Source organism: Ambystoma mexicanum, chromosome 1p, assembly GCF_040938575.1.
Source record: "Ambystoma mexicanum isolate Mex_15411 chromosome 1p, UKY_AmexF1_1, whole genome shotgun sequence".
Lineage (NCBI taxonomy): Eukaryota > Metazoa > Chordata > Amphibia > Caudata > Ambystomatidae > Ambystoma > Ambystoma mexicanum.
Genome location: NC_090921.1, coordinates 1042006874 through 1042028009, shown reverse-complemented (window position 1 = coordinate 1042028009; position 21136 = coordinate 1042006874). Strand labels below are relative to the sequence as shown.

Below are 21136 nucleotides of genomic sequence, written 5' to 3'. Positions count from 1 at the left end.
ATTAGAGTTCCCTGGCTGGGTTGAAATTAAATGAAAAAAAACCATTGCGATGGACAAAATAGAATTGGGAGCAGCATTGTAGCATGGAGCGGTCTATGCTGCATTTTTTAAAGAGAGTTTTGCATAAAGTTTAGGTATTAGTGTTTAAATTAAAATGTGACCATGCACAGGACTGCAAATGTGCTTTAGTGAGAACACTAGTGGACACACAAGACTGGTCTGGGGACTTCATGTGGGACAGATTATCATTTGGCAAATGTGAAAAAGCCCTTACTTTTCAGATTTGTATTACTTAATAAAATGATGCAGGTAATTCAATCTGATGAGATTCCCCTTTCACGAGTTCAACACTAAAAGCATTGTGTGTATCTGGGCCTTGCTGCATCAGTATCTTGATCTGCAGCGCTTGCTCTACAAGTAGGAGTGAGCAGGTTCAGACTTCGCAGTTGCAAATTTGACAGCTGTGGAGGCAGCCAAGTATAGGCAGCACAGGGGATGAATTTAAGATATCCACCCCTGTACCAGAACTATGATGATAAAAGTAGCCCAGGCTGCGGGCATGGTAAACTCTATAGATAAGCTATGAATAGGTTAAGGCATGCTACTACTCACGATCATAGCAGCCACATTCAATTTGATATCAGACATGTGTCAGCTCTTGTGAGCCAACTCAGCAGTGGACGTTGATGTGTATTCTGACCAGGCAGGTTGATACTACCAACTGATAGGACAGGAACCTGAATGACCATGACTTTGCTTTGATCTCCTGTTGTGGATATGAAACATCCTCACTTAGAGATAGCTGCACCACAGTCAGCTATGCTGGACCCAGGTATCAAAGGAGCACACCCATTCAAAGGCTGTATCCTCACAACAGGCTGCTTCCTTTCTAAAGGTCTTTTCATTCTAGTAAGAACAAAGAGGGTGGGGTTAGAGTAGACTGCAGGGCTGTGTACAGAAAGGCTACTATCTTGTTTTTCTTTCCCTCTCTCTCCTTCCTGCCCCCTCTTCTAGAGCAAAGCACCTTGAGTTTAATGTCAGAAGGGCAAAATCAACTGATATCACATACAGTGATTGGACCACTAAGGCAGGCTAGCTTTAGTCAGATCACCTGTAGACATTTACCTTTAAGAGAAGGGGTTTCCCGCCACTTCTTTGATTCTCTCTTGAACATACACCTGAGGAAGAATTAATTTGACCTCTTTGGGAGTGTTGATCTCTCTAAAGTCCTCTGCATGTGAGGTGAAGATTGAGCATCCAATGCAGCTGTGAGCGCTGTCATCGAACCATACCAAAAAGAACCATTAGGAATGACATGCTGCTGGGATAAGACCTGCCTCTCTTCTAGCCAAGACAGTACCCATGACATCACCGCATTGTAGGACTCCTGAAGATTTTGACCAGTGTCCATAGTGCTTGCGAGAACAAAAACAAGGTACAAATCCTATCCATGAGACCATAGACTCACAGCAATCAGAAGAACAAAACAGCCAGGAAACCTGCGTTTATAACGTGGAACCAATTACAGCTGTGATTCGAGACCGTTCTACACCCTGAAACGCACACGACCCATCAAGCTGCTGTTGGCACTCTATGTGAATGAGCCACTGTACTGCATGTTTGAATCTGTTAATCGCCACACCGCGTTAGCCAAGTGTGTCGTTGCTTCTACACGAACTACATGCTCATAATTGCATCTGCCAACTTTGAACCGCATATCAAACCGTGAGTATCTTCGCTGCCAACTGCCATCGAGCCCTGACCATCGTACGCAGCGTAGTCTCGCTCAAACAGCACTGTGTATCCAGGCTCTAGCACCTTTGCCATCAAACTGACCCTGATGGCCCTTACCATCCACAGCTCCTGGAAGGGCTTGATCAAACTGATCCAGCAGAAAAGCGGATCCAGTCCCCAGCATCTTCACAAACTGTCGAACTGACCATGGTGGCACTTCCGATTCGCCCTTTTCAAGCATTGTGTTTGAAATGCAGAGAACCCCTGTTCAAACCCAGCTCAACACTGCTCCTTGCTATAGAACAACTTGACTGCTACTCCCAAACCTCTGAACTGCATCCTCGAACAAGTTTGCCATGGCACTGCACCGGCTGAGCGTTTCGCGGCCCAGCTAGAACAAGACACTCCTTGTTGCACCCACTTTTTTAAAACCTCATTCAACTGCGAGCATCTTCACTGCAAATCTTCATAAGCAGATGACACCTACTGCCGGACTGGAACAAAACCGCGGACTCAGTTGTACACAGTTTGAACTGCTGGAATAGCACACAAAACCTGGTTTGATGCTATCGAACCGACAAGAAACCTTACAAAGTACAATTGACTCTTAATTTCACCCTGCGTTCAGTTTGGGCCCTAGAGACTGGTTAGGTCACTAAATCCTTAAACAAGAACATTGTGGTTTTTGCTTACCTTACGCCCCTGATTCATTAGTGGTAGAAGTAGTAGTTGTCATTTATGTAGCGTCTTTTCTCATTATTATAGTCTCAATGTGCTGTTGGTGGGAACGCCCTCAGGGACCGAAGTGCAGAGTGTTGGAGGTCACGGAGTAGGATTAGAATGCGTTTGGGCAGTTGGCCAAATAAGTTTAGCAGGGCTGGCCAGGCTCCGGTAGATAGCAACCCATAAGATTAGGCATGTGGATGAGTGCTGAGAGGAGTCAGGAGTTGGCATACGTGCTAGAGGCTCACTATGTGTCCAGCATGCCTAAATTTGTCATAGGTCTTTGCTGCATACTGATGTCAGGTGTTGGGGCATAGTCTGGTGTAAGTAGGCGTGAACGTTATGTGATCAGCGAGACCAAATTTGACATAGTCATTGCTGTATTCCGGTGTGTGCAGGTGGGCATGCCTACAGCCAGTATCCACCGGAGTGGTGCATTATACATACCTAGCAGTTCAGGTGGAGAATGGATGTATCTGTGGCCCAGTCAGGTACCAGCTTCCTTTGTTGATTTCTGCAGCGGCGACAAAACGGTTAGCGAAAGTCTACGGCTCAAAAATTGCACTGGAGGAGCACGGGCTATACTTACATGCTGTTCCAGGTGGAACACATGGCGCATCTTCCAGATATAGCATGCATACTAAACCTTCACAATTCTTACGTTTGTCATGGGTGGCCAGCCTTAAAGTTCATCCAGGTGCAACACCCTCCCCTCCCTCAAGTCCTTCCAGTGCTATTCCGGACTAGTTTTCGATTGCCTTCCCAGAGTAGTACACAAAACACCATCCCTTGGCCTTCTGGTGCGAGACGTGGCCACGACACACAAAATGTCTTCACATAGTGGTGGTTGTGTGAACTAGGTCATGAATGGCATATGGTATTGTGTGAGGTCAGGGTGCCAGATTGATGCATTGTGCAATGTTTGCTTATTCTCTGTTCTTTCATCAGAGGTGGGTTTTGTTTAGGGTTTGTCTATTTCGTTATTTTGTTGATCGTGTGTTTTATTAAAATATGTGCCTGTGTATAGGCGCTATATAAATAAACACCATACCAACCTTGACTGGACATTCCCTTTATTTTGGACTGTTACCGTTTGCTGTTTGAGTCGCTACTGAAACACATTCAAACCCCCTCTTGAGATTACAGCCTTCCCTTTACCGGAAAAGAAGAAGGTATATCTCTTAACTAAAAGATAGCTGCTGCTATTTGTGGAGGCTCAGGCTAGAGCTTGGCTGACCCACCATCAGGAAATGAGGCCATCCCTATACTGACAGCAATCAGGACACAGTAGGAGGTTCCATCCAAGTAGAAGACAAGAACTAAGAGTGTTTACTTGTTTATTTTCTAACACAATGTTGTACATATTCACTAAAAAAGTTAAGTACAAAATATGTCCTATTTATTCACTACTTGCGACATTACAAGTCTGTTTCATTTAAGAAAGGGAAATAGGTTTGTATTTTTAACTGGCCATCAATTCAATTTTTATTGTGTGACCTAGCTTCAACAAGTGAAACTGTGCACACATACAGCAAAAGAGTAAAAACACAATCAATGTATACATATGTAAAACAGAATAAAAGACACTGGAAATGTACATATTCAAATTATTTCATTATCTTAAAATAAGCTAATTGAATCAATCACTATACTTTTCAAAATTCATCAGTTACAACCAATTGATCCGTGGTCTCTAAAAGAAAATTTCACCACAACATTTCCCATGTAAACAGTGGTCGGGTCTTAAGTATAGTTCAAACATTTCACTGTGTTGATTAGCAAGCGCTGGGCATTCAATAACTTTGTGCTGTACGGTTTCTTTACATTTCATACATAGGTGGCCCGCCCATTGTTCCTTTGGCAGTTTATTCCTTGCACCCAAGACATCATTAGTTAACAGCACATATTATTTTACGCATAACAAAAACTCCCTTAATTGTTTAGATGGATATCTTCCCATACATTTCTGTATATGATTATATGGTTTGATGTCACAGGAGAAATGGTCAAAAATGTTATAAAGCTTGAGGCTTTGTCTGTTTGCAATCCAAGCATTCTCAAATAATTTCTTCTTAACCCTGCATGATCTATGCTCTAAATCCTCTAACAATATACCATTTTCCTCCAGAGTAGATAACACACCTTTCATCCAAGCCTTCAAAAGAGCGCAGTTGCCCTGTTTAAAAAGAGAATTAAGCTGCCAAAAAAGTAAAAGGCTGGAGGAAACGCGATACTTCTCACTAATAAAATTCTCCGCCAAGTAACAGTTATCAGCGGAATAAGTCCCAAAATATGTCATAGGGCTGCAATAGGAGAACCCATGGGAAATGCCAACAGTAGCTTCTAGATTAACGACTCAAGCCTAAACCAGGACACACCCTCTTCTCGCACCTCTGCCCCATAAGTCAATTTTGGGATCAAAATTTCGTTATACATTTTCACAACAGCTAGAAGGGAAAAGCGCCCATATTTCCTATCCAATACCCGTAATTGGGTCACTGCTTCAAGCTTAAGAGCCTGGTTCGCCAGTCCCAAGGACCTTTTTGCTTTAAACAGAACACCAAGGTATCTAAATTCAGTAACCTCCTCTATTCTGGCTCTATTTATATACCACACGAAATTAGGCCTACCTAAAAGAATCCTATGTCGATTCAGAACGAGGATCTTTGACTTGGGCACATTTTCAAGCCCAAGTCCCCGAAATATTCGGACACCGTATTTAATGACCTTTGGAGGCCCAATGCAGTACAATCCATAACAACGAGATTGTCGGCATATAGAAGGTAAAGCAGCTTCAGGGAGCCCAGTCCAGGTGGATTAACCACAATATGAGCTAGAGCTGCCCCTATGTGAAAGATAAAAAGATTAAATTAAAATGGGGCCGACACACATACCTGTCGTAAGCCCCGCTCGACAAGGACCCAGCTGAGAACGATCCCCTTGATCCAGCCACTTTGAGTCTAATGTCTGAATGTAGGTGTTCCAGAATTTTAACCAAGGGTTCTGGACAGCCCCACTCCCTCATCATCTCCCACAGCCTAGAGCGATCTACACAGTCGAAAGCCTTTGAAATGTCCAAGAAGGCCAAGTACAGGCTATGTTTGGTTTGCACTGCCTGGTTTGACAAAAGCTTTATCAACAAGCAATACAAAGAAGTGCCTATGCCCTTGCGGAAGCCTGTCTAGTTTAGGTCATATCTGCCAGATTACTCATCCCAACGTTCAAGGGCCTGCAAAACAAGCATGAGAAGATTTTGTAGGAGGCATCAAGCAGGGAGATACGTCTCCCTTCTTGAAGATCACAACAGCTATGGCATCCTTCCAAGTCTCGAGAAACCGATGAGTAGCCAGGATTTTCTGAAATAGCATCAGTAAAACTGAGTAAAGTCATTAAAGCTTTTGTTCAAAATGTAATTTTTGAATATATTCATTAGTGATGCTATATATGGGCAATATTAGGGTTGATCCAAATCCTATATTAACAAAGGTGGGGTTTGAGTGTGCCTAATTGCAGATCAGGTTAATTTGGCCTTCTGTTTTCCTGCTGTCGCCAATTGTTTCCTCTATAGAGCCTCTCGCCTCCTCACCGGCTGGAAGAGCAGCATCTGCTTCTGTTAGCCCTGGTGAATACCCGGGGTGCGAACACTCTTTTTGGCCTTTGTCCAGAGCAGTGAAGGCGCTAACAAATCTGGACATGTCTTTGACGAAAGCTTCTCCAAACAAAAGCCTTTTAGCTGCTGCAGCAGCCTGAGAAGACGCCAACTCCCCGAGTTTCAGGTCGATCTTTATTAAAATCAATCATCTGCACTCCGCTGCTATCGCACAGTTGGTGTTACCTATGAGACAAACCGCTCTTTGTGCTCAACCAGCCAGAATATGTGCATCTATAGTAGTGCCCCCTTTGGCCTCTTCCACCATTTATAAGATCTTGGCCAATGGTCCTACAGAATCGAGGAGCGTGTCGTGGCACGCTATCCATGAGCAGTCAATGCCCTTTTTCAGGTCCTTGGTGTACTTCACCATGAATGTAAACCTTTGGGGGTTCACCTCCGGAGTGTCTGCTACGTTATTCGACAGAGAAGATCTGGGACATTATACCTTCAATTTGTTCCTCGGCTCCTTATTTGGAGGCGTGTGTGGTCGTTGCTCAAGTACTTGCGACCTTCGCCGGAGGCTCCCACAACCAGGATCTCGGGTGGAATAGCAGGTATGGATCAAAAGGGTTGTCCGGGGAACTATCTCTGCATTTCTTAACTCTCTTATTGTGCCTTTTGCGGGGTTCTCCTTCCTGAGGAGTGGCGTAGCTCGCAGAAAGGTGAGCATTCTCAGTGCTGTTGGACTTCCATTCAGTGCCATCTTGGTCTTCCTCTGGGCTAGAGGGTATGTCACCTTGTCCCAATGTTGGGAAGGTAGCAAATCCCCCCCCCCCCCCAGGCACTTTAGGGTGAGGCAAGCCCCATTGGAATAACTATAATAGACCAGGGGAGCGTTCTAAAGGTCCCCACACAATCATAATATTGTACGCATTGTAGACATTTAGACATAGTGCGCTTATATAAGCAGACGCCGTTTTGCAGATATTCGTTTGAGTGCTTCCCGAGTGCAGTTACGCAAGAGGACCACAGAGCCTTGTGAGGATTATTGTGACTTTGTTGTGATGCTTTGAATGCACACAAATGTATACTAACAATTGATTCAGCTCTAATAACACACCTTCTAGAAAGCATGTCTAAGCTCCTCCCATACAAACCCAATCTGCCATAAAAAGAACACGCCGCATGCTTTCGTTCTAGTGCTTCCAGAGTGCAGTTATACAGTTGGGCGGATGGGTGCTGGGTGGTGAGAATGCAATAAACATCTCATGATAGCAACAAATGGTACGATAACTGAGTGGTGTTTTACTAATCATAAATGTCGCGGTGCTCCCTGTGTACACATTGAAATCCGATATGCTGGTTATTCTTAGCGCTTCTTACAAAGCACCTGAATGCAAAAATGATGCATTAGAAAGAGAAAATGCTGTCGGTCCGATGCAGACGCGTTAAAGTCGGAAAATAGCGAAATCTCTGACTGCAGATATTAGATCATGTTGGTCATCAGAACCCATAGCAAATGTAAATCTGTGGCCGAGAACCGGAAATACGGATTTGTAAGAGCAGATAAACATCCAGACTGCCTCTGAACAGCTTCTGGATAATTGCCACGAAATCCCAGATTCACCGATGACGGCGGAGGTGGCACGACAAGAAGCAAGCTCAAGCACTTGCTTAACCGAACCATTGGATGACCCTCACTTATCCAATGAACAACGACTTCCACCTGAGCAAAATCAGATCACAGACCATCAACCATAAAAGATCTAAGAGCATGGTCGTCCACCTTTATGTCATAGTGACATGATGTAATGCAAGGTACAAGGAGAGATAAATTATAGATCAAAAGCGAATGTGGAAGCCTTGGAAGCCAAGAGACGCGATCGGGATGAGTGAAGGATGTGTGGGTTAGCGTGACCTCGATACTCCTCTTGTGCCAATCTTTGAGCATGCCAGGTGCATTAGAGTAGCACTGTTTGCAAATGTAACTAATTGGTTCTTTGGCCTTGGTTCCCTCGAGATGATGAGCCCAGCAAATCACATCTGATGGAAGACAGATGGACTTGGCTGGGACCAATGTCCTAGCATACTCTATAGAGTAGGCCGAACATGTATAGGGTCGCACCAACCAGCCACGTAGGTTTCCACTGTATATAATCTATGATGCTGTGTCCCCTTTTAAGCTTCTGTGTGCACCTTTTTTGCCCAGAACATTCTGTGGAAGCAGAGTTCTCTGCTGACGCACCTATTTTTTTAGAAATGAAACTCTTCCAAGGATAACACGTTTTTTGGGCCACCACGAAACCACAAAACACACTGGCAACAACACATGTCCTACCATCCCATGTTCCCACAGGTGACCCAACAAAAACGGTACCTCACATGTATGGGTGCACTTACCTGGGCGCAAAGGGTAAAGGCTAACCCACTGGGAAGACCACGGGGCCAAAGGGCCTGGGAAGACCATGTTTTTATTGTATTCGGTCTTGTGGACAACCCATAGATTTGGGCCTGTGGTGTCGCAGCCAAGAAAAACAGGAACCCCATGACTTTGTCAAAAGAAGACACCACTGGGAATCCAAAGAGGTCAGACTTTTGGCAATTGCCCTAGAATGTATTACACGCAAGGCCCTGCAAACGCCAAAAAGTGGAGAAAACACACAATTTTCAGACATTTGCCACAAGGAAACCACAGAAACATGCTGGCAGCAACACATATCCTACCATCCTATGTTCTCACAGGTGTCCTGACGAAAACAGTACCTCACATGTGTTGGTGCACTTACCTTGGCGCAAAGGCAAAGGCTAAACCACTGGTACACCCAAGGGCCTAGGAAGAGGAAATTATGGTATTTGGGGTTGTGGACAACCCACAGATTTGGGCCTGGGGTGTTGCAGCCACCATGGAAAACGGGGAACACCATACATTTCTGAATGACGACATCAGAGGGAATCCGAAGAGGTGTGACATTTTCTCCAATCACTCTAGAATGTATTACTTACAAAGCCTGGCAAAGTTCAAAATGTAGGAGGAAAAAAACACAATATTCAGACATTTGCCACCAGGAAACCACCGAAACCCGCCGGCAACAACACGTCCTACCTTCCCACTGGTGTCCCGATGAAAACAATACCTCACATGTGTGTGTGCACTTACCTGGGTGGAAAAGAAAAAGGGTATACTGTCCCCAAGCTCAGCGGCAGTTCCAGGGAGCCACAACATGGTCTGCATCCCTCACTGAACAGAAAACCTGTAACTGAGCCCAGCCAGAGGTATAGGATGGCTGGGGGTGCTGCCCCTGGCCTTGGGCACCTGTCTCCCATGTGGGTTGACTGTCCCCAAGCCTAGCTGCTGTCCCAGGGAGCCCCGGCAAGGACCACATCCCTCCGTGGAGGGAATAGCTGTAAGGCAGCGCAGATAAGAGCTCCAGGACAGTCTGTGGTGATGTTCCCGACCATGGGCACCTGTCTACCATGTGGGTCGACCATCCCCAGGTCCAGCGGCAGTCCCAGAGGGCCCCGGCAGAGTCCTCCATCCCTGCCTGGAGGGAAAACCTGTAACGCAGCCCAGCCAGAGGCTGTGGTGACGGTCTTACTCAGATGGGATATAGGCGCCAAAGGCCGGGGACATCACTTCCGACTATCCTGGAGCTCTGGCTAGGCTGCATTACAGCTTTTCCCCTCAGGGGGATGGATGAGGACTCTGCCGGGGCTCCCTGGGACCGCCGTTGGACTTGGGGATGGTCGACCCAGAAGGCAAAACATTGTGCCCCACCCCAAAATCAATTCCCTGGTGGTCCAGTGGGGATTGCTGGTCGAGGATCGTTCAATCCTCGACCAGCAATCTGCTTGTGTGAGTCTCCTCTTTCCAACGAGCCCTCACTTGGCCAAATCAGGCAATAAATGCCCTTGCAGGATGCAAATGTGTCCCTGCTAAATTAACATGCTGAAGTCTTTTGGCTTGAGCATGTAAATTTAATTTCCTGAATACGTCGACGCACGTAGCACGCGCCAATGTCATCACGGCAACCCGCCGACCCACAGGCACGAAGGGGGGAGGCCTCCCCTTCACTCCCTGGGGTCAAAGGTATTGAGGGAGCAGCGGGGGGAGGGGCAATCTGCGCTCCCCCACAAAGTTAAGCAGAGCAGAGGACGAGGTATCTCATACCCAGCACTGGAAACTTAGAGCGGAGGACGAGATACCTCATCCTCGGCAATTGGGGGGGGGGGGTTAAACCATGAAATTTCTGAAAGTTATTTAATATAAGACAAGAGGCTAAGAGGAGAGAGGCCAGCAGTACTATTTGAAGCAAAGAGAAGACCGATTTCAAGGTGATATGAAGAGAAGTGTAGGTGGCATGACATGATATGGAATACATTGACAGTTAAAAGGGACTAACAAAAACTGCTGTCTGAAAAGGTTATTTTTTTCATTTAAAAGTTTTATTGGTTTCAAACTAAAAACATAGTAAGAGCAAAAGAAACCTTTCACAGTTTATGAAAGTAAAAAGTAACCAGGGTCCAACAATTCCAATAAAAAAAAAAATGATTTCCTTATTACCGTATGGACTTTAAAACAAGAAATAGAAAAACAAGAAAAAAGGCATGCAAGTTATCTAGTATAAGTCACAAGGGTTCAGCTCCAAACCAGTGGTCCACACACCCTTTGGGACTCAAGATATATCTTTGATCGATGACATTCCTTTTTATACATAACCTTTAAGCCCCTTCAGACTTCAAGCCAATTAATAAGTCAATTAATTTTAGCATAGACAAAGTTTGCCCTATTTTTCTATTTTTTGTCCCATTAGCAAAAAATCCAAATGTTCTTCCAGAGTCAGGGATCCCTCCAAATGATCTCCCATAGAATGGAATCTTTCCTCATTAAGCGCCTCACATGCCATTGCAATATGGAAGAGCGATGCCACCTGGTCCACCTTCTTGCAAAAAAGACAAGCGTTATTCTCAATGCCTCTCTGGTGCCATTTGTTGAACTTCTCGTGTGGGCATAATATTCAAACGGCAACGCAGCAAGCTATCCCTTTAAAATGCTCAAGGAAATTTGCAAAGATATAAAGGGGGGGGTCATCAAGGCCCTTTTTTTCAACCCAACACCTAAAGGTGAGGGGGGCGATCGATTGGTCTGGCTTCACAGGTGTTTATCCAGTTAGCCCTTTCCAAGATTAACTTTACTTTAAGAGGGTTTCCCCTCAGCAGATCAATGTCCACCCCACAGTTATACAGAATCTCATTCATCACATAAGACCAATGACTGGTCGCAAAATGGCAAATGGGGCCGGGGCCTTCAACATACTACATTTCCTAAAGAAAGAAATGTCTTTCCTTAGTACTATGGAGGACTTTGAAGGCAGACGTAATTCGTGCCGAATTTTGGCTGTAGATAAAGACGTTGGAAGTCTTAAAACCTTGCGCCAAAAGTGGCCTTCCATCATAGGCCATACTTTTTTGCATAAATTAGGCAAAGCCTCTGCATCATAGGTGAGGACCTGTATTACCTTTTGCCGGTAAAAGGTGAGAATAGGTATCATAGAAAAGGCCCCATAGCATCTATGAATGGCAATTCCTTGATTTGTCAAAGTTTGTCATTTTGTTTTCAGCCACACCAATTGGGCATTTTCATTTACGTTCTTATTAATTTTTACTCCCAGATATATGATGGTTTCCACTACATCTAGCTGTAGATCTTCAACCCTCCAAGAGAAGGATGTCTTTAACTTCTTCCTAGCATTGGCCATTAGAAGAATTTGAGATTTTTTAATATTCATTCTCATGCCATTATTATTTAGGTAGACATTAAATGCTGAGATTCTGTGTTGTATGCCTCTTGCCGTTTGAACAAGAAAGACGAAATCATCTGTGTAAAGTAGCCATGGCAGTTCACAACCATTCAGCTTTGGTGGAAATGCGCGAATGGCGCCTTGTGAAATCCCCAGATCAGACAGATACAGGCTAAACAAGATGGGGCAAGCGCGCAGCCTTGTTTAAGGCCACAAAAAGTCAAGATCTTCCTACACATCAAGCCCCCACTCCCTAATTTAATCTGTATAGAGGGGTCTGTATATAAAGCCTGGATTGCCGCTAAAATGTCTACAAGGCACTTCCTGGCTTTCAATTTAGCCCACAGGCAATTTCTGTCTACTCCATCGAAGGCCATATGTAGATCTAAAAAGGCCATATACACTGTGTTGTGAATCTCCCTACGTTTTAACAGGTTCAAGATGAAAAGATTTACAGAGGTCCCCACCCCCTTTGTAAATCCTGATTGCCTTGGGTCAAGAATTCCCTTTTCAGATGCCCATGAGCTGAGATCCTGAAGGACCACAGAGGCAAAAAGCTTGTAGGTTATAAGAACGGGCTCAGTGCAATCAGCATGCAGACTGTTAGGACAGTGGTAGAGTCTAGGCCTCCAAAGCATGAGGTTTGGTGTTCCAGTACAGTCAATGATATATTTATTTTTTATAATTTCATTTATAATATCCCACAATGATTCAGAGGGTATTTTTCACTTGTTTAATGTGTTTGACGTCATTTAAACAGTACATTTTACATCAGCCAGTCCAGAGATTGTTGGCATGCTGTGGCAGGTACCACATGTCACATTCAGCTTCTACCCCTTCTCGTTAGTTGCTGGGTAATGGTTGCTGTCCAAGGGGGGTGGGGGGGACTTCCGGATACATTTCCTGAAAACTGCATTAATGGCGATTGGGCACGTGGCCAGTTTATATACACCACATGACATTACATGGGACTGAGGGTGCTACAAATGAAACCACTCTTACCGTGCTCCCTACACAACTCCTTAGTTTGGGCAGTAACTGGGATATTAAGCATTGGTGCACTCGCCCCTGGGCAACCCATAAAATAGCACAATCAACAGTACTTCCGACCTACCAACTCGCACCACCTCATATACCACAATCTGTCACATTAGGGGGAGAGAAGGGGACTTATGCAATACTTGTACAACTCATCCTGAGAACACTAAGCATGCCTTCAACAACTCAAGGCCACCATGATAATTGCAAAAGTTGCGCTCCACAAAACTCACATAACAACAATGTAAAGACGTACTCACCGAGGGGTTGGGCGCAGGCAGCCCTCCAGGTCTATAGTTTGGAAGATGTAGCTACACTGCCGTTTTTAATGGGAATCGGAAGAAAGCTCAAATAAATCTGGTGAATGGAAGACTGCCCTAGGTCAAGAATAGGGTGTTTCCACGGGAAATGGAGCTGGAGGGGAACCATGAGACCAGCCCAGAGATAGGAACGGGTGCCTGGTGTAGATGGAAATGGAGGCAGAATTTGGCAACCAGGCTTGTTGAGGATAAGGGAATATGTCCAATGGGTGGGAACGAAAATCAGTTCTTGGACCGGGGTGCATAAGGCGATGTTAACGTTCTTATGAAATAATTGGGCAGAAAATTGATGATAACTTAGTAACAGGCAAGAGATGATCACTCTATTCTGCTCAACTGTCTCCTAGGACGGAGATTCCTTTTCTTGTCCCTAGTTCGTACAGGGTCTCCTTAGAGGTTTGGGGGGGTCCGAGTGCAACAGTTTAAAGGGGGCTGCCTGGAAGCAGTATGCAAACGCAATGTTTAAAAATAAAATGCAATAAAGGTGCGAATTGGGGTTGGATTATGGGAGAAGAGGGAGAATTTGTGTGAGATGCCGAAGTGCAGGACAGCGGAAATTACATAAAAGCGGGAGTGTAAAGCGTGCAGTCTGGGGCAAAGGAGGAGACGGTTCAGTCTATCTAAAGATGGTTCTAGAATCAGAGTAATCCGCTCAATATTTAAGTTGGATCGGAACATGTACTGCACTTGGTGGGGAACTTTTAAGTGGTGAGATTAAAACATAAAACGTGTTTATGGCAGAGAAGGTCGCGCACAGCTGAACGGGCTGTGTAAGGGGTAAAGTGTACCAGTCTAGGTCAAGGTTTAGGTTTGAGGCTATTAGGGGGCTCTGTGGGAAGAGCGGTAGTCGGGGGTGAAGGAGCTGCCCCAGGGCGAGGGTGTCAAGCTGGTGGGTGACAGTTGTCCAGTGCAAGGGTACTATAGGTTCAGGGACACAGTGTGAGAATGGCCAGATGGAATGCACAAAGTGGGATAGGTAGGAGGGAGCTGAGGGGCGCAGCGAATACACCTGGGCTTCGAAAATGAGATGGCTAGGTCTGACAGGGAGTGGGGGCCTACCCGCAATGGGGAAAGGCAGCAACACGCAGTGAAGAGTGTCAGAGACCACTGTCACTGGACAGTGGGTGTCTGAGCACAACCCGCTCCATCCGCTCCCTTGTCACTGCACTGGAGGGCCAGAATTTCCATTCCGCTGGGGACAGGCACTAAGAGGCCGTTCTCGGGACTCCAAACAGGCGCAGCACCGTTCCCATGGAGACGAGTGAGTCAAGCGAGCACGCACCGTCACATCGCGCTTCTACGCAAAATGTCGGCGGCCATCTTTGATGAATAAAAGACAAGGAGAGTCAGCCATATGAAAGATGACGTTTGCACTAGGGTTTGTAGATTGCTTTAGGGACCTCACTGGCTTTACTGGGAACATGCACTGCTTATTCTGTGCCTACTTGGAGAAAGGGTAGGAGCTGGGATATTCAGCAAAATGTTTCAAAGTGTTATGTCTAGCGGATACACGAGTAAGATTTTTTTCGGAACGGGTAGTGTCCGACTGTCCTTTATCATACCCTGAGCTGAGAGACCACTTTTTCCTTACAAAAACCAACAGACGAAACGGGAGGTGGATTAAAGTGTGTGACACTTTATATTAAACTCTATCCGCGCCGGCCTTTGCGTTTGGCACTCGCAATTCTAACGCAGGGTCCATATCTACCAAATTAAATACCGTGTTTAAATATTTAAAAAAATGCTCGCCTTTACTCTGCTTTGCTATGTGCTATCCCATTCACTAGGTGCAATATTTGCTCTGATGTATTACCTAAGTACCGTATGGAAAGTTGTTAGGATTCATTTTTAAAAGTCGTCGTCTTTATGTGGGTGGTGCTAATTGAAACCTTTTTCTACAGGCGATTGTGCTTGTTTTCCCAGCAGTTCTTGAGTGCAGGTGTTAATGTTAAAGGATATTTGCGGTGCTGGTCATTAGGCCGGCTCTCGGCGGATCCGAGATCCGGCACCATATATGGAGCCGGATCTCCGGATCCGGCCAGAGCAGCATCCCAAGCTCATGAACGGCACTGGAATACTTAAAAAAAAAAAAAAGTGCCCGCGACGGCAGCATTGCCTTTTACCACGGCTCTGCCACTGGTACGTAATTCGCAATGCTCGCTGCACGTACAACTAATTCCTTTAAGTTGTACATGTAGCGCATTGTGCATTACACACCAGTGCCAAAGCCGGCGGTCAAAAGTAATGCTGCTGTCGCAGTTTTTTTTAAAAAAAGTATTCCAACATTGCTGGATATCCACTACGAGCCCCGCCCCCTCTAGAACAGGCCCTCAGGCACCGCCCCCCCTCCAAACTCCTCCCATTTGTACCACGCGCTATCACCACCAGACTGGTCCCCTGGCGTTCTGGCGGCTCTGAAAGGGGATGAGTTAGTGGGAGTATGCTGGAAAAGTGCAAGAGAGCAGTGATGTGCTGTTGGCAACCTCAGCCCGGTGGGTCCGTTGGCTGGACTTGGGGTGTTTTGCGGTTGGTCGGTAGTCGTGTTCTGTTGTGCAAGTCTATGTGTGGTTTGTTTTGTTGTTGCATTGTAGTGAAGTTTGTGCGGATTGCTATGGTTTAGGCTTGTGGATGTGTTTGGTTAGAGTTTGAGAGGTATGAAATTGTTAGTGGATTGGTTAGTTGGCATTGCTGTCTTTTCAATTATGTCTAGGTGTGATGCTTGCTAATATTCACTATTTCATCTGGGTACAGCACTTGCTAATTTTCAATATTCTGTCTAGATGGGAGGCAGGCTAGTGATTATGATTTCATCCAAGTGTGGCACATGCTAACATTCACAATCCTGTCTAGATGTGACGCAAGCTAAGGTTAAGAATTCCATCTAAGTGTGGTGCATGCTAACATTCACAATCCTGTCTAGATATGACGCAAGCTAAAATAAGAATTCCATCTAAGTGTGGTACATGCTAACATTTACAGTTTCATCTAATTATGGCGAATGCTACCATTCACAATCCTGCCTAGATGCGACGCAGGCTAAGGTTAAGAATTCCATCTAAGTGTAGTACATGCTAACATTTACATTTACAGTTTCATATAAGTATGGCGAATGCTACCATTCACAATCCTGCCTAGATGCGACGCAGGCTAAGGTTAAGAATTCCATCTAAGTGTGGTACATGCTAACATATACAGTTTCATCTAAGTATGGCGCATGCTAACAATCACAATCCTATCTGGATGCGGCACAGGCTAATGTTCTCAATTCTATGTTTGGATACATGCTAACATTCAAGTTCCATCTATGTGTGGCATGTGCTAACATTCATAACCCAATCTACATGCGAGGCAGGCCAAAGCTAAGAGTTCTAGCTGGATGCTGTGCATGCCAACAAGCACTTTCCTATCAGAGTTCAATCAAGTGTGGTGTATGCTAGTCTTCCTAATTCCGTCTAAGTAGGCAGGTGCTGACTATTGCAAATCTATCTAGATGCGGCGCAGGCTAGAATCCACAGTTCCCTCCAGGTGTGACACTTGTTAACATTGACTAATGTGTTAGGATGCAGTGCAAGGCAACATTTCAAATACTGTCATGGATAAAATCCAGCTGGTGGAACATATCTTTCTAAGCATGCATGGGCTAAATCTATGGCAGTCTAAGTTATGGGAAGGTAGGTAAAGTGGCACGGACTTTCAGGTGTAGAGTAATTGCTCTACACCCCACCCATGCCACACTTAGTTTTTTGTTGGTGTCTGTTAAGCTGCTGGCTTCACTGGCTTCCGCTGCTGACACATGCAGACACTTCTTTGGAGCCACCTCTGTTGGAGTTGTTCTTTTCCTAGGGGTCCTTAGCCGTAGGGGCTGCCGGGCAGAGGGCTGCCCTAGAGTGTCTGTTAAGGCCTGGATGGAGCACCAATCAGGGGACGGTGGGCGGGGAAGGAGGAGGGAGAAGACAGACAAACATGGAAGGCAGCGGGGCTGCAGGGCTGCACACAGGCCTGGGAGCTGTCGGATTTGGCCAGAAAGTTAGATTTTGGGCCTGCTGGGCTTCAGGGGCGCGACGCTCACCTGGTAAGATGTTAGATACCAGTGATGGTTCCGAGGGTGGACAGGGGGTCAGAGTGTGCCTGCTCACCTGTTGCCAAGCTGGAAAATGGCACAGGGAGTGGGCGTGCAGCAACAACCACCCCAAACACATGGAGAAGGAGCTGGCCAATCAGGGCCTGGGGGAGGCACAGGGAGGCGGGACTAGGGAAAGGGAAGCTCTGTTGCTGCCTGGAAGCCCGCAAGGGCTCTGCCAAGACTGCTGCCGCCATGATGGTTCCGAGGGGGGCAGGGGGTCAGAGAGCGCCCGCTCACCTGTTGCCAAGCTGAAAAAGTGGCACAGGGAGCGGGCGTGCAGCAACATCTACCCCAAACCCATGGAGAAGTATCTGGCCAATCAGGGCCAGGGGGAGGCACAGGGGGGCGGGACTAGGGGAAGGGAAGCTCCGGTGCTGCCTGGAGGCCTGCGAAGGCTCTGCCAAGACTGCCACCGCCATGATGGTTCCGAGGGGGGCAGGGGGTCAGAGTGCGCCCAGTGAAAGGGATGTTTACAGAGTTGCCAAGTTTTCAGTTTGTGCATGTGTGACATTTACATATTTTCAATGTACTTCACTGTTTTTTGAGTGACCCTTAGAGGGGTAGGTGTAGTAGCACCAGCAGTGATCCAACAGCCAGACAAAGTGTGGCACCCAATAGCTCAGATGAACAGCAGTTGTCTACATGAACATTACATCATGCCATTTGTTTACCCCTGATCTCAGACCTCTCCTATTTGTGGCATTTTCCTTGGCTTTCTGGAATGCGGCAGAGCGCATTATTAGGTGTCATGTATATGTGTGGCAAATTGCATCTATTCTGGGTAGTGTGTGTTGTAACTAAAGCCCCTCCTGGACTCGTGCGAAAGTCACGTTTAACGTGACACGTGGGAGGCGTGTCATGTCAATAAAAGGTGCACACGGCCGCCCGTGCGCCAGTCTTTCACCACCATGACTCCTGCCTGCAGTGTCTCCTTGCAGTGTGCGCCAGCGCTGCGTAATCAGGCAGAGGCCCTGCCCACCGAGCCTTGCATTCAGATTGCCGGTCTCCCGGCAGTATAACAGCTGGCGACCAGGAAAACCAATGAACCCAGCAGGCTGCCAAACCAAGCATGCCAACCTGGAGCCTCCCTTGCAGGGCGCACTTGCTGATCGGCTCATGCCCACCGACCATCGGTCCTCCCGACAAGGTCACGCAGCAGATGGGCTCACGCTGCCATAGTCCCCAGAGCGTGCCATGTGATGGAGAAGAGAAGAAGGTCGGATCATGCCTGACAACCGTCGGCATCGCCAGTGTAACGTCCCTTTTTGCTATCTGTCAGAAAAAATCCTATCAGAAGGAAAATCTGACAGGAATTGTAATGTCATTTTTTGCTACTCGTCAGAAAATCCTACCGAGAGCAGGCATTGTGCAACCCACCCAGGGGTAGGAAAAAGTGACGGGGTAGGAAAATCTGACACCCTGTCATGTCGTTCTTTGCTACCCGTCAGAAAATCCTACCGAGAGCAGGCACATTTGACAATCCACACTGGGGTAGGAAAATCTGACAGCCTGAATTGTCATTTTTTGCTTCCCGTCAGAAAATCCTTTGTCTGTTCAGGGTTCGCCGTAGTGGGCTTTGGTGCCTGGTCTTTATGCAATTGTTCATGGAACTTAGCGTACATTGCATCTGCGTGGCGGAAGTGTAGGCCGGATGGACAAGAAGCCAGCGTCTTGCGCTCCTGCATCCTACAGCATGCTCGCGTTGCCTGCGTGGGCTTCACCTCAGTGGGCTTCGGTGCCTGGTTTTTATGCGATCGTCCCCAGAACTTAGCATACATTGCGTCTTTGTGGTGGAAGTGTAGGCCCGACAGACGGGCAGCCAGTGTCTTGCACACCTGCGGTGCACAACACTGCACCCTTTGCCTGAGTGGGCTTCACCACAATGGACTTTGGTGCCTGGTCTTTCTTCGATCGTCGATGGAACGCAGCATACGGTGCATCTGAGTGGTGCAAGTGTAGGATGGACGGACGGTCGGCCAGTGTCTTGTGCACCTGCAGGGCACAACAACTTGCCCTATGCCTGCGTGTCCTTCGCTGCAGTGGGATTCAGTTGCTGGAGTACATTGCGTCTGTGTGGCATAAGTGTAGGATCAATGGACGGTCAGCCAGAGTCTTGCACACCTGCGGTGCACAACACTGTGACCTTTGCCAGTGCGTTCTTCACTGCAGTGGGCTTCAGTGCCTTGTCGTTATGCAATCATCGCTGGAATTTAGCATACGCTGTGTCTGTAAAGCGGAAGTGACGGCCTAACGGCAGGTCGGCCAGCGTCTTGTGCACGTGCGGCGCACAACACTGCGTCCTTTGTCATTTGCGATTTAACTGCCTTTGGTGTTGCTGCCTGTATTCATTCAGTGCACTCTCATATATTGCCCACCAAAGGGTCATTTGTTTCTTGGCTCACTCATGGCAAAAGCACTTGAAAACCAAGGCCCTCTTCTAGTCCCGGTCTACATTTGGCTATATGCACCTTCCTGGTATCTTAACCTGTGTCCGCTACCCATGCGACCATGTGTACCTTCCTCACTGTTCCAGTCTGCCTCCTGTACCTCTGCTTGAGCTCTTGTATATTTTTTGATGCTGCTAATCTGAGCATCGTATCTATGCTGGGATATGTGCATCTTCCTGGTATCTTCTAACTTGTGTCCACTACCCATGTGCACCTTCCTCGTTACTTCCACTCTGCCTCTTATACGCATGTTTGATCTCTTGTACATTCTGTGAGGCTGCTAATCTGAGTTCTGTATCTACGCTGGGATATGTGCACCTTCCAGGCATCTTCTAACCTGTGTCCACTATGGATGCGACCATGTGCACCTTCCTCACTGCTTCCACTCTGCCTCCTATACCCATGCTTGAGAGAGGGGCAAACTTCAGAGACTGGGTGACACGGGGGAAAATTTACCTGTGTGGAGGCTTCCAACTACTTCAACACTAATGAGTCTATTCTGGTGTAACCTCAGTGTTGCAAGCAGTGAACTCTATCTTCGTCTGAAATCGCACTCTGAAGGAGTGCTGTGAGAACGAGGGGTCTCCTGTCCCCCACACCCCACCAATCCAATCACTCCCCTGACATGTAAGTCCTAACACTCCTATCACAATTTCAATGGCCTACACATGTATGCAATCGAGCGCAGGTTCCAGCATGAAATGCTTAAAGTAGGAATTGCCGGGCCTTTGGTAAAAGTTTAGCCACCGTTTAGCCGCAGCATCGAAGTGCAGAAGCTGTCGTAGGTACGACTGGCTACTGTGTGTGCTTCCAATGCGGTGTCTAGCGTTCTTCCCTGCGGGTGCTGCCCTGTCCCCCTCCGATGACCTCAGCCCACATGTGGGGGCCTAGTGCCGTGTTCTGCTCTGCTTACCTACTTTAGTGACTCTGCTCATTGGGTAAAGAGCAACTTCTTTAAGACCAATGTCAGTAGTTTCCCCAACAACCTCCACTCCCACCCCCCCAAATGGGGTCGCTATTGTGCTGGTAAGGTGGAGCCTCAGCCTTTACAGCTCATACTCAAAGCAAAGAATGCACACACCCTGAAACGAGAGACTGAAATAATGCACTCACTGAAATAATGCACACTTACTGAAACGAGAGATTGAAATAATGTACACTCGAGCAAAGAAAGACACCAAAAGTTGTTTTGGCTCTCAGAGAGACAGTGCTGCTCTGAAAAGGAATGACAGGTGAAGCAGAAGCGGCGCACATGGTGGTCTGTAGGCACTATATTTAGAACGTGCCATGCGTGGGGCTACTCCTGGTTTGCTTGATGGGAAGCCTAGGCCAGTCAGAGCTCGAAAGACTGCTACTGCTCT

The 21136-nt window shown here is 46.8% G+C and overlaps 1 protein-coding gene across 2 annotated transcripts in view; it reads right to left on the bottom strand.

Moving 5' to 3' along the window:
* Nucleotides 1-14489, bottom strand: part of LOC138447857 (palmitoyltransferase ZDHHC1-like) — a 1205337-nt gene extending 1190848 nt beyond the window's left edge. Inside the window, exon 1 of one of the 2 annotated variants that reach the window (XM_069604299.1) lies at nucleotides 13146-14489. The gene's annotated coding sequence lies outside the window, so the exon portion shown is untranslated. The remainder of the gene's footprint in view (nucleotides 1-13145) is intronic. The other variant, XM_069604307.1, reaches the window with a different exon arrangement.
* Nucleotides 14490-21136: the final 6647 nt, after the last annotated feature.